The sequence below is a fragment of the Scyliorhinus canicula genome, chromosome 7 (genome assembly GCF_902713615.1).
Source record: "Scyliorhinus canicula chromosome 7, sScyCan1.1, whole genome shotgun sequence".
NCBI lineage: Eukaryota > Metazoa > Chordata > Chondrichthyes > Carcharhiniformes > Scyliorhinidae > Scyliorhinus > Scyliorhinus canicula.
The window spans coordinates 91,450,074-91,468,142 of NC_052152.1; the positions used below are offsets into that span (position 1 = coordinate 91,450,074).

An 18,069-nucleotide genomic window follows, 5' to 3' on the forward strand; every position below is an offset into this window, starting at 1 on the left:
GTTACAAGGGGAAACAAGATCATGGTTAGGGGCGTGAGATTTAGGGGTGATTTGAGGAAAAACTTTTTACCCAGAGGGTGATGACACTCTGGAATGCACTGCCTGGGAGAGTAGAAGAGGCGGATTGCCTCACATCCTTTAAAAAGTACCTGGATGAGCACTTTGCACATCATAACATCCAAGGCAATGGGCCAAGTGCTGCCAAAGGGCTTCTTCTGCACTATATTATTCTGTGATTCTGTGAAAGAAATCAAGCGATATGAGGAAAGGACAGTGATACAAAATATGGATTTACCTTGTTTTGGCTAGAAGTCAAGGTCTGCATTTCCAGGTAAACCCAAGAGTTTCGGGCATGCACGGTCTGTGGCAGGATGACAGGTATCACATTTTCTGTTCTCGTTTTGTTTGTGTCGGTTAAAGGATCCAGTGTGGTACAAAAACAATTACCTCATAAGCTTGTTTTTGGGCACAATAACAATCGGAGAGAACCAAGAGAGGGAATCCAGGGAAAGAACCCAGGGAGAGGACCCAGAAGAGGGATGCCACAGGGGAAGGATCCACTTAGAGGAGACCACTGATAGGAACCACCGGAGAACAAAGAACAAAGAAAAGTACAGCACAGGAACAGGCCCTTCGGCCCTCCAAGCCTGCGTCGACCATGCTGCCAGTCTAAACTAAAATCTTTTACACTTCCTGGATTCTATTCCCATCCTATTAATGTATTTGTCAAGATGCCCCTTAAATGTCACTATCGTCCCTGCTTCCACCACCTCCTGCGGCAGCGAGTTTCAGACACCCACTACCGTCTGTGTAAAAAGACTTGCCTCGTACACCTCCTCTAAACCTTGCCCCTCGCACCTTAAACCTATGCCCCCTAGTAATTGACCCCTCTACCCTGGGGAAAAGCCTCTGACTATCCACTCTGTCTATGCCCCTCATAATTTTGTAGACTGCTATCAGGTCGCCCCTCAACTTCCGTCGTTCCAGTGAGAACAAACCGAGTTTATTCAACCGCTCCTCATAGCTAATACCCTCCATACCAGGCAACATCCTGGTAAATCTCTTCTGCACCCTCTCTAAAGCCTCCACATCCTTCTGGTAGTGTGGCGACCAGAATTGAACTCTATACTCCAAGTGTGGCCTGACTAAGGTTCTATACAACTGCAACATGACTTGCCAATCCTTATACTCAATGCCCCAGCCAATGAAGGCAAGCATGCCGTATGCATTCTTGACTACCTTCTCCACCTGTGTTTCCCCTTTCAGTGACCTGTGGACTTATACACCTATTTCTCTCTGACTTTTAATACTCTTGAGGTTTCTACCATTCACTGTATATTCCCTACCTGCATTAGACCTTCCAAAATACATTACCTCACATTTTTCCGGATAAAACTCCATCTGCCATCTCGCCGCCCAAGTCTCCAAACGATCTAAATCCTGCTGTATCCTCTGACAGTCCTCATCGCTATCCGTATTCCACCTACCTTTGCGTCATCTGCAAACTTACCAATCAGACCAGTTACATTTTCCTCCAAATCATTTATATATACTACGAACAGCAAAGGTCCCAGCATTGATCCCTGCGGAACACCACTAGTCACAGCCTCCAATTAGAAAAGCACCCTTCCATTGCTACTCTCTGCCTTCTATGACCTAGCCAGTTCTGTATCCACCTTGCCAGCTCACCCCTGATCCCGTGTGACTTCACCTTTTGTACGTGTGTACCATGAGGGACCTTGTCAAAGGCCTTACTGAAGTCCATATAGACAACATCCACTGCCCTACCCGAATCAATCATCTTTGTGACCTCTTCGAAAAACTCTATCAAGTTAGTGAGACATGACCTCCCCTTCACAAAACCATAAGAGAAAGAAACCATAAGAGAGAAGAGGAAAAGAAGAGGCTCCAGGCAGGAAGCTGTTGGCAAGCTCCAGGTAGTGAGGGCTCGGGAAAAGCTCTGGAGAGCTGAAAAGGCAGCAGACTGTTGGTGATTCCGTGCTGCAGGCGATCGGGACAAAGGTTAGCCTTTGGAGCAGTGTTGTCTCCTCAGCACAGCTGAAGAGCTAGGGTTACGCCCGTGAGTCAGTGTTAGAGTGCAGCCTCGGGGGAAGCCAGGGGAATGTAGTCTCAGGACAAGAGATTATCATGTGTCTTTATTCTCTTAGTATGTACCTGGGACATCAAACTTTGTCTATGTTGAAAAGAAAAGCTATTGGTCCAAACTTTCATGATCTAATCCTGGATTGTAATATCAGGAAAGAGGAGCTGAGGTTGATGATCAGCCACTAGCTTATTATATGTTCGAGCAGGCTCAAGGACCATGTGGTCTAGTCTTGATCTGTAAGGTTGCTATTTGTAAATCTAATATCTAGAGTATGATCAGCTAACAATTGCATAGTTATACTTGGATGAGGGAGGATGACTATGTTCTAATCATGAAGAACAGTTGTTGAAGAATATGCTGGATCCGATCTTTACTCGGTCTTACATTCCTTTACAGAGTTAGACATTACAAGCTTACACTTCCTAATCCAACCCCATAGTTTCATTAGATGTCTCTTGATATGTGCTCAAGTGAAACCCCAAATAATGCCCTCCACCTGCACACACTTAAACAAAAACTAACTTGCAATTAGCAAATCGAGTGAGAACAGGGGCCGGGATTCTATCAGCTTGGGGCCAGGCCGGAGAATCCCCGGCGTGGTTGATGCGGCACCCGTCGGGGGTCGCTTTACGGGGCCAGCCCGCCGATTCTCGGCCCAGGATGGGCTGAGCGGCCGTCGTAAAAAAGCCGACTCCCGCCGGCACCGTCCACACCTGCTCTCAGCCAGCGTGGAAGGGTCAGGGGGGGTGGGCGGCGGCCTGTGGGGCGGGGGGGAGGGGGGGGGAGGGGTTTCGCCCCGGGGGGGGGGGGGCTCCGACGTGGCCTGGCCCGCAATCAGGGCCCACCAATCGGCGGGCCGGCCTCTCTGGCTGGGGGCTGCCTTTCTTCTGCGCTGGCCCCTGTAGTCCTGAGCCATGTTGTGTCGGGGCCGGCGCATTGAAGGAAGCCTCTGCGCATGCGCAGATCCCGCGGTGCCCAGTTGATGGCAGGATAAGCAGCTAGAGCTGTGTGAACTGCTCCAGTGCCGTACTGGCCCCCTGTAGGGGCCAGAATTGCTGATCCTGAGGCTGCGTTGACGCCGTCGCGAAACGCGATGGCGTTTCCGACGCCGTTAACACTTAGCCTCAGGATCACAGAATCCCGCCCAGCATCACAATAGAAGCTGCTTATTCCTGCAGCTAAATAGCCACCAGAATTCAATGGCCCTAATTCACATCTGAAGAGTTATTATTTGAGCTAGGTTTCATAGGCTTTGCAACGATATATATTTTTTAATGTACATTTTAACAGACTTTTTCAAACAAGATTCACAACTGTAGATGACTGTAGTTTTAGTGTGTTATGTTGTTTTGTGATGCAGATGCTTCCTTTGATACAAGAAGGTTGTGTCGCAATTAATTGTCCTGGAGCTAACACTGAACAGCCAGTTGGAAGTATTGCACCTACTTTTGAGGGTGAATTAGAGAATACATTTGAGACAGCAAAATCTAAAGTACATTTTGAAGTCTGCTGTACATATGAAAATGCATCCTTTTTAACAAGGGTATTCGAATAGAATCCATAGGATCCATAGACTCCCTTCAGGACAGAAGAGGGCCATTTGGCCCATTAAGTCTGCACTGACTCTCTGAAAGAGCACCATACCCAACCCCTCTCCACGAAATGCTATAACACCACCGAACGTGCACATCCCTGGACACCCGTGGGTAATTTAGCATTGCCCACCTTTGTGACAACTTGCACATCTTTGGATTGTGGGAAGAAACCAGAGCACCCGGAGGAAATCCATGCAGACATGAGGAGAAATTGCAAACTCCACACAGAGAGTCACCCAAGGCTGGAATCGAACCCTGGTCCCTGGCGCAGTGAGGCCATTAATAAATTGGCTGCATTTCAGATTTGCTTCTGGGCTGGTGATTTTGCCTAATGGTCCAAATGACCTTCACTAAGACAAGTGAATAATAATATTCTTAAGGTTGAAAGTGGACGCAGCACAGCAAATACAACAGTGAAACAAATCACAACACGCTGTTGCTTTATCAACATAATCATTGATCTATTATTGCTGGTCAACATTTGCCAAATGTGAATTATATTTTTGACATAAATGCTGGATTATTTTCAGCAAACCATGTGTCCTCATCACCTGCCCTATCATAGAATCATAGAATTTTCAGTGCCGAAGGAGGCTATTCGGCCCTTACTAATTGATTTTTGCCTATCCCTACCAGTAGTTAAATATAAGCTAAAACAATAACAATAAAATGGGAGATAGTGTATAGTGGCAACATTACTTGACTAGTAGGGCAGCACCGTGGCGCAAGTGGTTAGCACAGTTGCCTCACGGCGCCGAGGTCCCAGGTTCGATCCCGGCTCTGGGTCACTGTCCATGTGGAGTTTGCACATTCTCCCCGTGTTTGCATGGGTTTCACCCCCATAACCCAAAAGATGTGCAGTGTAGGTGGATTGGCCAAAGAAAATTGCCCCTTAATTGGAAGAAATAAATTGGATACTCTAAATTTTAAAAAAAATTACTTGACTAGTAATCGAGGAGTTCAGTCAGAATGCTCAGAGGACACTGGTTCAAATCCCACCATGACAGCTAGTGGAATCCAATTAAGAATTCTGAAATTCCCAGCTCTAAATACTTCCACGGAGGCACGAGGCAGGGATGCCCGCTGTCCATACTACTGTTTGCCCTAGCAATCGAACCACTGACGATCGCGCTCAGGACAGCAAAAAATTGGAAGGGGTTCCGGAGATGAGAGAGAGCACAGAGTCTCGCTCTATGCGGATGACCTGCTCCTCTACATCTCGAACCCACAAAGTAGCATGGAGGGAATCATGGCGCACTTGAAAGAGTTTGTAAACTTCTCCGGCTACACACTCGACCTGAGAAAAAGTGAGATCTTTCCGGTGAACCCACAAGGGGGAGGGTCAGAGCTTGAGCGGCTGTCATTTAAACAGGCCCAGCACAAATTCCGCTACCTCGGGATCCAAATTTCCCATAACTGGATATGGATCCACAAGTGAAACCTGACAAGCCTGGCAGAGGAAGTTAAAAAGGATCTGCAGAGATGGGACACACTCCCACTCTACCAAGGCCTTCTTCAACTCAGTGAAAACATTGATCATGGCGTTTGATCATGCCCTCCCAAACCTGCAATATTACCACTGGGCAAGACCAGCGGAAAGGGTAAAGGGGTGGATAAAGGAGCCGGATGCAGAATGGGTGAGAATGGAGAAGGACTCCTACACGGGGACCTCCCTCCGGGCCCTGTCCATGGCAGCGCTCCCATTCCCACCAAACAAGCACTCCACAAGCACGGTAGCACAGTGGTTAGCTTCATAGCTCCAGGGTCCCAGGTTCGATTCCCGGCTTGGGTCACTGTCTGTGCGGAGTCTGCACGTTCTTCTTGTGTCTGCGTGGGATTCCTCCCACAGTCCAAAGATGTGTGGGTTAGGTGGATTGGCCATGATAAATTGCCCTTAGTGTCCAAAAAGGTTAAGTGGGGTTATTGGGTTATGGGGATAGGGTGGAGGTGTGGGCTTCGGTAGACTGCTCGTTCCAAGGGCTGGTGCAGATTTGATAGGCCGACTGGTCTCCTTCAGCACTGTAAATTCTATGATTCTATAAGCCCAGTGGTGATAGCCACACTCCTTTCATGGAACCAACTACAACAGAACTTTGGTTCAATTGAAATGTCCATTAAGGCCTCCATCTGCAAACAACCACAGGTTTGTGCCAGCCAAAATGGATGCCACATTCAAAAGATGGAGACAGAACAGGGGGACGTTGATGGTTAGGGATTCTACACAGCCAACAGACTGACATCACTCAAGAAACTAACAGAGACGTTCCTGCTGACAGGGGGAAATGAACTAAGATATATGCAGATTAAAAACTTCATAAAAATGAAACAAGAACATACCCGTGACCACCGTAACATTCATTGTTAGAGGACCTACTGGACACGGACATGTTAAGGAGGGGGAACTGTGAAGACCTGTATGGGCGACTACTGGGACGGGCATACATACACTGGAGACCAGGGAAAAGTGGGAGGAAGACCTAGGGTTTGAGTCCTAGGTGAAGCACTACACAGGGTTAACTCCACCGCCACATGTGCAAGGCTAAACCTAGTGCAGCTGAAAGTGGTACATAGAGCACATTTAACCTTAACCCAAACAAGCAGGTTCTTCCCAAAGGTGGAGGATAGATGTGAATGCTGCCATGAGGCCCGACAAACCATGCCCACATGTTGTGGTCTTTCTCCAAACTAGTCGGGTTCTGGACAGCTTTCTTCGAGGCAATGTCCAAGGTGGTGGGGATGAGGGTGGAGCAATGTCCGAGAGTGGTAGTGTTCAGGTATCAGAACAGCCAGATCGCTTTACAGAGAGGAGGGCCGACGACATAGCTTTGCCTCTGTGGTGAATGTAATATATATATATATGATAATTCACACTGTCTTTGTAAGTGCAGTAGTGCTATCCTACCACTAGGGGGAGTAGCTCTTGGAGTACTCAGGAACTTGTACTGGGCTCCACCCTTGGCTCCGCCCATGCCTCCTCCCCCTAGTGCTGCTGTATAAATACCCTTGTCCAGAGTCAAGAACAGTAAAGATCGATTATGGAATCGGCCCTCAAGCCTGGACGCCTGGAACTCGACCTGTAGGATGCAGAGGCTAAAGAAATCTTCTCCCACTGGATGCGGTGCTTCAAGGCCTACCTGGCAGAAGCGACCACAGCTGAAACGACAGAGGATCAGAAGCTAGGTCTACTGCACGCGAGGGTGAGCCACAGAATCTCTACGCAATTAAACTCGGCCAGTTCATATACTGCAGCGCTAGCAGTTCTCGATAAAATTTATGTAAGGCCTATTAATGAAGTTTACGCTCGCCATGTGTTCACCACTCGCCGCCAGCGGCCTACAGAATCACTCGCCGAATTTCTAAGGGAACTCAATAATTTGTCCAATGACTGTAATTACCAAGCTGTTACCGCGGCTGAACACAGGGAACTTGCTGTACGCGATGTTTTTGTAGCGGGCCTCAGGTCTAACTATGTGCACCAACGACTGAAGGAAAAGGGGGCCCAGGACTTAGAAATGACTGTGGAAGCTGCTACCACGATGGAGGTCTCCTTCCGCAGCCTTAACTCGTTCCCCGCGGACCCCCGCGACCCAATCATGGGCCCCCGACCAGCGACTCCCCCAGGCCTGTGCTACGCGGCCGCCCAGCCACCATGCTGCCCCAGCCAGCCACTATGCTGCTCCAGCCAGCCACAATGCTGCTCCAGCCTGCCATTTCTTCGGCCAGAACCAGTACCCGCAGCAGCACTGGCCGGCCCGCAACACGAACTGCAGCAGCTGCGGGCGAAAAGGCCATCACGCAAGAGTGTGCCTCGCTAAAAGGGCCCCAGCTTCCAACTCCCCAGCGACTCGAAGTAATCGCTCCCCTCACTCGCAGGCCCGCGGGGCCTAAAACGCTGAGGCCTATGCCCCGACTCCGCCCCCTCCAGCCATGTGCATACCATGGGGGCCGCCATCTTGGAAAACCTCCACCACGCGGCCGGCCACGTGCGACTCATGGGGGCCGCCATCTTGGACGCCATCTTCCTCGCCGCCCGCCACGTGCAATCCACGGGCCCGATCGGCATCTCTGCGCTCGGACATCTCTGCGGAAGAATTCGAATTCGACTATGAACTCAGAGGGCAGTCATCACGGGGCCACTCCAGCACAGCTGATCGAGCTGCCGACTATCTGCAACTCAGCGCGGTCACCCTGGACCAATCATGACCAAAGAATCTACGAAACTCGATGGCAGTGGTCCATATCAACGGGTACAAAACGCCATGCCTCTTCGACTCCGGGAGCACGGAGAGCTTCATATATCCAGACCTGGTAAGATGCTGTTCGCTCCCCGTTTTCCCCGTGCAGCAAACTATCTCGCTCGCTTCAGGCTCCCATTTGGTCCAGATCCAGGGGCGCACCGCCGCGACACTCACAATCCGAGGCGCTAGCTACTCGAAATTCAAACTCTACGTTTTGCCCGAACTCTGCGCGCCACTCTTATTAGGCCTAGACTTCCAAAGAAACCTCAAGAGCCTCACCCTCAGCTTCGGAGGGCCCCTGCCCCCACTCACGATCTGCAGCCTCGCAGCAGGCGGTATAGCCTGCAGGATAGGGTATTTGTCAGAGCAGAGGTCCGTGAGGGGATTATAGAGGCCAGCAATAGTCCCTGGAGAGCTCAGGTGGTGGTCATTAAGACCGGGGAAAAATTCCCTATGGTGGTCGACAATAGTCAGACCATAAATAGATTTACGCTCCTCGACACGTATCCCCTCCCCAGGATTGCAGACATGGTAAACCAGATCGCCCAGTACCGGCTCTTTTCCACGGTGGATCTGAAGTCTGCATACCACCAGCTCCCAATCCGCCCGGAGGACCGCCACTACACGGCATTCGAGGCCGATGGCCGCCTCTTCCATTTCCTCCGGGTCCTGTTCGGCGTCACTAATGGGGTCTTGGTGTTCCAATGAGCAATGGACCGAATGGTAGACCAGTACGGGCTGCGGGCCATGTTTCCGTACTTGGACAATGTCACCATCTGCGGATATGACCAGCAAGACCACGACGCCAACCTCCACCGTTTTCTACAGGTGGCACAGAAACTGAATCTCACGTACAACAAGGAGAAATGCATTTTCCGCACAACCACACTAGCCATCCTCGGCTATGTCGTGGAAAACGGAGTCCTGGGCCCAGACCCGGACCTCCCCTTAGAACTCCCCCTCCCCCATTGCCCCAAGGCCCTCAAACGGTACTTGGGCTTCTTTTCCTAATACGCCCAGTGGGTCCCTCAATATGCGGACAAAGCCCGGCCACTCTTTAGGGCCACACAATTTCCCCTGTCAGCCGAGGCACGCCAGGCCTTTGACGGCATCAAGGAGGACATCGCCAAAGCGGTCATGCGGGCGGTGGATGAATCCACTCCATTTCAGGTAGAGAGCGACGCCTCAGACGTAGCTCTTGCAGCCACTCTGAATCAGGCAGGGAGACCAGTCGCATTTTTCTCCCGAACCCTCTCCACTTCAGAACTCCGACATACTTCAGTCGAGAAAGAAGCACAAGCCATTGTGGAGGCTATCCATCACTGGAGGCACTACCTCGCAGGTAGGAGGTTCACCCTCATCACCGACCAAAGATCGGTTGCCTTCATGTTCGACAACTCGCAAAGGGGCAAAATTAAAAACGACAAAATTCTGAGGTGGACGATCGAACTCTCCACCTACAATTATGATATCAAATATCGACCGGGGAAGCTCAACGAGCCTCTGGATGCCCTATCCCGTGGGACATGCGCCAGCGCACAGATCGACCGACTAAAAGTCATCCACAATGACCTCTGCCACCCGGGGGTCACCCGGCTCGCCCACTACATCAGGGCCCGAAACCTGCCTTTCTCCAACGAGGAGGTAAAAGCGGTCACCAGGGACTGCCCGATCTGAGCGGAGTGCAAACCGCACTTCTATAGACCAGACAGGGCCCACCTGGTCAAGGCTTCTAGGCCCTTTGAACGCCTCGCGATTGATTTCAAAGGGCCATTCCCCTCAACTAACAAGACCGTTTACTTTTTAAACATCGTAGACTAGTTCTCCCGTTTCCCATTCGCTATCCCGTGCCCCGACATGACCTCCCACACAGTCATTAGGGCCCTGCATAGCATCTTCACCCTATTTGGTTTCCCCAGCTACGTACACAGCGACCGGGGTTGGTCCTTCATGAGCGACGAGCTGCATCAGTACCTGCTCGACAAGGGCATTGCCTCGAGCAGGACTACCAGCTACAACCCCAGGGGGAACGGGCAGGTGGAAAGGGAGAACGCAACGGTCTGGAAGACCGTCCTACTGACCCTCCGGTCTAGAAAGCTCCAAATCTCCCAGTGGCAGGATGTCCTCCCAGACGCACTCCACGCTATTAGGTCCCTTTTGTGCACGGCGACCAATCAGACCCCTCACGAGAGGCTCTTCATTTTTTCCAGGGGCACTACCACGGGGGTCTCACTTCCGGCATGGCTGAGGACGCCGGGCCCCGTACTTCTGAGGAAACACGTCAGGGCGCACAAAACCGACCCCCTTGTTGAAAAGGTGCGCCTGCTCCACTCCAACCCTCAGTACGCATTCGGCGTGTTCCCTGACGGCCGTCAGGACACGGTATCCCTCCGGGATCTGGCACCCGCCGGATCCAGCACCCCCTCTACCCCCACAGAAGGACCTCTTACCCTACACCCCATGTTGCCGCCCCCTCGCGCTCCTGAGCCCACGAGCTCACTCCACCAGTTCCGCACACCCCCGCCGGCCAGCCCCCAGCGCCCCCAGTCCCCGGTCGAACCAGGAGAGTATGAAGCTCGGATAAACCCTCCCTGGAGTCCGCCATCGTACCCCAGCACATAACACCCATCCAGCCACCGCAAGAGGCTGCAACCCCGGTGCTCCGCAGATCACAGCGGACAATTCGACCACCGGACAGACTGACGTTGTAGGCCACCACCCCCGCCGGACGTGATTTTTTTTGCAGGGGGTGAATGTGGTGAATGTAATATATATATTTATGATAATTCACACTGTCTTTGTAAGCGCAGTAACGCTATCCTACCACTAGGGGGAGTAGCTCTGGGAGTACTCAGGAACTTGTACTGGGCTCTATCCTTGGCTCCGCCCATGACTCCTCCCCCTAGTGCTGCTGTATAAATACCCTTGTCCAGAGTCAGTCTGAGTTCACTAAGAGTTCATCAACGGGTAACAGGCTGGCTCTGAAGTAAGTCGATTAAAGCCTAGATTCATATCGGAAACACGTGTCTGGTGAATTGATGGTTCCATCAGCCTCCCTAATCGCCCACTGGAGAATCCTGCTTGGCTGACAACCAGCAGCAACACTGAAAGCTGCATATTGGCTGTCCGACATGTCGGAATTCCTCCAGAGGGAGAAAATTAAATTTGCCATCTGGGGGTCGGAAGAGGGCTTCCACAAAATGTGGGAGTCATTCACCCAGTTGTTCCAAGACCTGTTTCTAGCTAATAGCCAATAAGTCAGAGGAAGGGAGAGGGAAGCCATGCAACAACAACAAACACAAACAAAAATGGATAAATAGGCATGGAGCCCAACCATGCCCAACACATAACACGATACACAGCATCACGCTGCTCCAACAGGAACAGGTTAAAAGACCCGGCAAGGGGAGAGGGCACACCAGACGACTAGAAGGGGAGGGAGAAGCAGGCGATCAACCAAAACAAAGCACCTACTGAAAAACAAGACATTGTAACTGATGTACATAACGAAACACAACCAATGTATATAATTAAAGAGAATAGAATCGATGTATATATTTTTCTGTGTATGTTCATGCTCATCTTTGCTCTGTATAAATATGAAACCATTAATAAAAACATTTAAAAAATAATAATTCTGAAATTCAAAACTTCATCACAGTAAAGGTAGCTGTGAAACTTCCATCAATGTTAGGAAAACCTATCTGTATCACTAATGTCGTTTAGGGAAAGGAATTCCGCTGTCTTTACCCAGTCTGGCCTATATGTGACTTCAGATGGACAATTGCCCTCTGAATTAGCCCTTCAACGACATTTAGTGATGGACAATAAATGTTGGCCTTGTCAGTGACTCCGACATCCATTTAAAATTTTTTTAAATGCATAATATATTCTGAATCAGTGCCCTGCAGGAAATTAACTGTCATCTAAACATTAAGGTTATAAGAGAGTTGGTGTGGGTAAGCTTCAAGCAATAATCAATCTAATGTGGGAGATTCCCTATTATTGATAACATTTTTCTATTCTGTTAAACTTGCTTTTGGCAATGCTTTCTAATTCTAGGGGCGGGGGGAGGGTTTAAAGCGTTATCATGCATAGTGCCAAAATCTCTTCTTTTATACATTACCCTGGTTGGTTCGAATTTCTTTCTCATGTAAGCTTTTTGACAGTCTTTTCCTTGGTTCGTTTGCCAAAACACGTACTTTGCAATCGCTTCATTCGAGCTGCATGGCCTGTCATTTCCTAGTACTCACTCATTTCTGCTAAGACATCTGAATAAAACAGAATTATTGGTATTCTTCAGCTGGGCTGCCATCGAAGACGTCTGTTCACTCGGGTGCAAGGATCAGACACCTTGGACTCTCACTCACTCACGAACATCCCTACCTGCCAAAACACGCATCTCCAGTCAACCAATTTGCAGGACAATTAATCAGCAAAGCTGCTGCCCCAGCTGGAGAACATTTGAGGGCAAAGGTTACTGTGAGCTGACATGTAGTAAGTAAATGCTGCAGACAAGACCACCAACAAGATAATCATGGTGCCTTTTCTCAAGTTTTGAAAGGAAAAATATACTTCAGAATAAAACTTAAAAGGATGATTTTCCTTATATTCATACACTGCATGTGTATTTAGTGCTCAATATCCCAGGGAGCGTTTTATGCGTTAATCTTGTTTATATTCATAACTCTAAACGATTATCTAGTGCTCATTTCCATTTCCCTCCAGATCTTTTCTTCTACCTTAGAATAGCTTAGATTGCAACTTTATCCTCCACTCCTGCAGTATGTTACAGTAAGATAGTTAATAAAGTAATTATGCAACCATTCAACCTACTGATGAACGAGCACTTTATTTGTAGTTTACTTGAAGAACCATTTTTTCAGATTTTGGGCGTTTTAAAAAATATGATCTGATTTATACTATCTGCGCATGTCAAAGCCATGTTTTGTACATTTTTAAATATCATTTACTCGTATCTTGATTTGAAAAACCGAACAGTGCTAAGGTGCATTTTCACAAAGAAAACGACCGTTACAAACAAAGGAATTAAAAGTTGAAATAGAAAAACTGGCAAATATCAAGACAACTAAATGTACAGCTCCAAACATTTTTATTGACGATTTTCTGAGGTATGTTATTTGCAAAAAGAAAAAAATGGAATCACTGGTGGTTTGATGGTGTGTGTCCTCAACATGGCATCTCCAGAAGGATTACAAGTGACAGCCTAATTGTTCATGTGTGTAATTTCAAATGCATTGCATACTTGGGATGGGCGATTGCAGTGATTGAGAAAGAGATTTCCGGCGACTTTCCCACTCCATCAGGGGGATATCTTCAGAATGGATAGGTTTTTTTCTCCATGTTGGGGACCAGTTGTGATGTGTGTTCTGATTTGTATTGATTATCTACTCGACTGTGTTAGGACGTTTGAGTGACCATAGATTTCCAGAAAAAGCTTCCAAACTATTTGATATTTCCCCATGCTGAGGTGGACACCATAAGTTGAGCACTCATTATTCCATAGGTACTCTGTCTTCTGCATTTTACGTGGATCGTTCAACCCATACAAATAATCGGTGCAGTAGATGCTTTTCCAGGCCACCATTGACCCATTTCAGAATTCAAGCATATCTAACGCAATGTGAATTTTCTGGATACTGGGCAATGCAATTGTCATGATTTGCTCATCTAAATTATTTTATAATACAAAATGGATCTTAAAGATATGATTTAAATTATATGAATATAAATGAAACAAAAGTTGAGAAAAGGCTATCAAGCCTGTCAGCGTTTATCCTGACCACTTTGCAATCCTGTGCACCAGTCCCCCAAATGTTGTTAGTTCCAACCCCAGAGTTGAGGGGGTTGGATTACGAGGAGAGGTTGAGTAGACTGGGACTGTACTCGGAATTTAGAAGGATGTGGGGGGATCTTAGAGAAACACATAAAATTATGACAGGAATAGCTAGGATAGATGCGGGCAGGTTGTTTCCACTGGCGGGTGAAAGCAGAACTAGGGGGCACAGCCTCAAAATAAGGGGAAGTAGATTTGGACTGAGTTTAGTAGGAACTTCTTCACCCAAAGAGTTGTGAATCTATGGAATTCCCTGCCCAGTGAAGCAGTTGAGGCTCCTTCATTAAATGTTTTCAAGATAAAGATAGTTTTTTTGAAGAATAAAGGAATAAAGGGCTATGGTGTTCAGGGGGGAAAGTGGAGCTGTCCACAAAAGATCAGCCATGATCTCATTGAATGGTGGAGCAGGCTTGAAGGGCCAGATGGCCTATTCCTGCTCCTAGTTCTTATGTTCTAAATCTCAACTGAGACCAAAAAAGAGGACAAAACTTTGTCGCCAGTTTCAGGCGAAACCATGGATTATTTATCGTGCTCGAAAGTCTACCAGGATATCAACATTTATATATTAGCATGGATCACAGCAATAAACATCGAAAAAGATAACAGCTATTTTGGCATGCTTTTATTATGTCATTTTTGAAAATTGTTTAGTATTATTTACACACCATTGCACTTTTACTGCCCAGTAAGGTGCCATGGCCTTTTATCTGCTCTGTAATAGTGCTTTCAGTCAACGGGTTTTCCATGATCCTGCCCCTCGCCTGAGGTGTGGCGATCTTCAGGTTAAATCACCACCAGTCAACTCTCTCCCCTCAAAACGAGAAAGCAGCCTATGGTCATCTGGGACTATGGTGACTTTACCGTACCTTTATTCAGTGTACCAAATTCTGTAACTGATTATTCACAATATTTACACAATGCTCTGGGTTGCACTTTTAACGGAAGTACATGGAAAACATGTCGTCATTCATGCTTGATTTCGAAAAAAAATGCTGCTGTACACTAACGTAGGGAGGACTAATTTAAATGTAGCACTGATTTGACTCCAGTAGTTAGTGAGTAATGAAGCATTACACTGTCCTGACCATATAAAGCAATGATATAGATGCAACTTCGAGTAAACAATTTCTAACAGCCATCTGCAAAGCTGGGAATAAAGTCTTGGACGTTCTGGCTAAAAACTGCAAAGTAAAAAATGAAGGTGGCATGGTTTATCAAGATATAGCAATGAAATTAATGGATAGGGACAAAATGTACCCTTCAAATACAATCCACTCACAGAGATTATCCACAATAAGTTTACGCACTTAATTGAAGTCGCCTAACCAATAAGATAGATAGATTCATTTTTAAAGCTGCTGGAACTGATGATACATTTACTCCGCTAAATAATAAATGTACATTGAGGGTAATTAATCATCTCATATTATCCATTTGGCTGCTGCAAGAGATCAATGAATGAGCAAATAGTTATTTTCCTCTTTATAGGATAATTTCAATTGGGATATTCAGTTATAGAATTAGTATAATAACGGGCTTGGTGCAGAAAATAATTAATCAATGCACAATATTTTGAGCATATTTTGAAAAACAAAGTGCTGGAGAATGGATATAAAATGTTATTTAGATGTTTGACTTTACACAGCACTCAAAGTAAGATATTTTTGTTTTACAATAAGCAAAAGATTAATGGGCCATAATAAGTTTTATAAATTGCAGAAATCAATGCAATTCAATTTCCACGAGTTTAGAGAAAACAACCCTGAGGATTTGAATTACAGCTCAGTGAGGATTTGGGTTAGGTTTTCTTGTTAGCAATTCTCCTCATGTTTCAGATTAATGCATCCTATCCTCAAGAGAGGTTGGGCAGCAAATTTGCTCTCGTTCTTTTTATAAGCCGATCTCATTCAGTCCATCGCGCGAAAGGAGGTGTTGAAGGGAGCGGGAAAGCGAGCGGCGTTTGTTTTTGTTCACCAGAAGGGAAAGCGGGTTCGGGGATTTTTAACCACCCCCCCCCCCCCTCCTCAACCACCCTGAACTTTCAGGGATGAATTGCTTACGGCGGAATGACTGATCAGCCATCAAGATCAGCAAAAGAAGTCTTCGTTTTCGGAGGGTTGGTCCCCCCAGGCTGCTCTTGATCCGCTGAGCTGTGCAGCAGCATCTCGAGTGCAGGAATGGGGGCAGCTCGTGGTTCACCCTGAGGATGAGCGGGCACACGGTGGAGATACAATGGAGTGAGCGGGGTGGGGTGGGCAATCCCCCGGCATTTTTGTAACGGCGGCTTGACAGAATCGCCGCTGGATGACAAGCCGGTGGCTGTGTCCTCCCGTCTCCACCCAGACTCGCCTCCTGTGCTGGTTTGTGGACACAAGGGAGCAAAGTGCTGTCAAGCAGCTCTGAGGCCCGTGTGGAGAAAAGGCGGGATCACTTTCAGAACTGACACCCAACTTGTCTGAGCACTGCATCAGCACGGTCCTCACAAAAAAAAACTGGCGCTGCAAATGCCAAGAAACTAACTGACATTCCAATTATTTTGAGAAAGAAAAGCGGGCTCGGCTCCGACGCGCCAAGGTAAGATATTTCACTCTGTCCCATTGGGTGGAGAGTGGACAACACCTTTCCACACAACGTAAAAATGGAATGGATTGTGAAGTATTCTCTGGGGTTTATTTGCAAAGCGGTCACCACACTTCCTGAAAGTGTAACCAGTTTTATTTTACTATTCTTGATGTACTCAAATACCCAAATTTACAATTTCGAAACATGGATTCATGACGGATCTTAATTGCTGCTGAAGTTGAAGTGATTCCTGATGTGTGTGTTTTAGAATCTGTGTCGGTGGAGGATTTGCAGACTTTTAGTCTGCGGGAGGTGTGGGGCTGGTTTGAATGGGACAAGGTCAATATTGGACAGTGGGTGGATTGTGCAGGAGGGCTGTTGCCTGTATTTTCCCCAGTTGTTTCATTACTCACAATTGTTAATGATCGGAACATAAACAATTCCTTCCGATCTCTGCCACTTACTGGAAGCGACTGGGAGAGTTAATGGGGCAACAGCATTGCTCAGGTTCCGCACAGACGCCTGAGGAACAGGCAGTGACTGATCTAATTAACCACCTAACACATCCCCGCTCTGCTGAGAAACAGAGAGTAAAACTGCAACATTAAACATTTTAAATGTTTTTAAAAATTAAAAGGCAAAATAACCTAATGCGCTCAGAGAATGGATAAAGCCTATTTTGTGGAAGTTTGCAGACTTCAGGGCGGTTTACTGAGTGCACCGCCTGAACACACATTACCAAGTGCTCAAACAACCGAGATCTATCACTGTAAATAGTGCTCGGAGAGAGTGAGTGTGTGACCCGGGGAGAGAATGTGTGACCCGGGGAGAGAGGAAGAGAGTGACCCGGGGAGAGAGGGAGAGAGAGTGTGTGTGACCCGGGGAGAGAGAGAGTGTGTGACCTGGGGAAAGAATGTGTGACCCGGGGAGAGAGGAAGAGAGTGTGTGACCCAGGGAGAGAGAGAGTGTGACCCGGGGAGAGAGGGAGAGAGAGAGTGTGTGACCTGGGGAAAGAATGTGTGACCCGGGGAGAGAGGAAGAGTGTGTGACCCTGGGAGAGTGGGAGAGAGAGAGTGTGTAACACGGGGAGAGAGAGTGTGTGACCTGGGGAGAGATGGAGAGAGAGAGTAGGTAACATGGGGAGAGAGAGCGTGTAACACGGGGAGAGAGAGTGTGTGACCCGGGGAGGGAGGAAGAGTGTGTGACCCTGGGAGAGTGGGAGAGAGAGAGAGTGTGTAACACGGGGAGAGAGAGTGTGTGACCTGGGGAGAGATGGAGAGAGAGAGTAGGTAACACGGGGAGAGAGAGCGTGTAACACGGGGAGAGAGAGTGTGTGACCCGGGGAGAGAGAGTGTGTGACCTGGGGAGAGATGGTGAGAGAGAGTGTTTGACCCGGGGAGAGAGGGAAAGAGAGTTTGAGACCCGCGGAAAGAGGGGGAGAGCGAGAGTGTGACCCGGGGAGAGAGGGAGAGAGAGAGAGTGACCCGGGGAGAGAGGGAGAGAGAGAGAGAGTGACCCAGGGAGAGAGAGAGAGAGAGAGTGACCCGGGGAGAGAGAGTGTGTGACCCAGGGAGAGAGAGAGAAAGAGTATGATTCGGGGAGAGAAGGGGCGAGTGTGTGACCCAGGGAGAGAGGGGGGAAGAGAGTGAGTGACCCGAGGAGAGAGGGAGAGAGATAGTGTGTGACCTGGGGAGAGAAGGAGATAGTGTA

The 18,069-nt window shown here is 48.1% G+C and overlaps 1 protein-coding gene across 8 annotated transcripts in view; it reads left to right on the forward strand.

Annotated features, from left to right (window-relative positions):
- frmpd4 (FERM and PDZ domain containing 4) overlaps positions 1-18,069 on the forward strand; it is a 1,288,989-nt gene that overhangs the window by 711,344 nt on the left and 559,576 nt on the right. The window contains exon 1 of one of the 8 annotated variants that reach the window (XM_038802441.1): positions 15,682-16,371. The exons of the other annotated variants lie outside the window; for them this stretch is intronic. The gene's annotated coding sequence lies outside the window, so the exon portion shown is untranslated. Of the gene's footprint in view, positions 1-15,681; positions 16,372-18,069 lie in introns of those variants that run through there. 8 annotated transcript variants of the gene reach the window in all.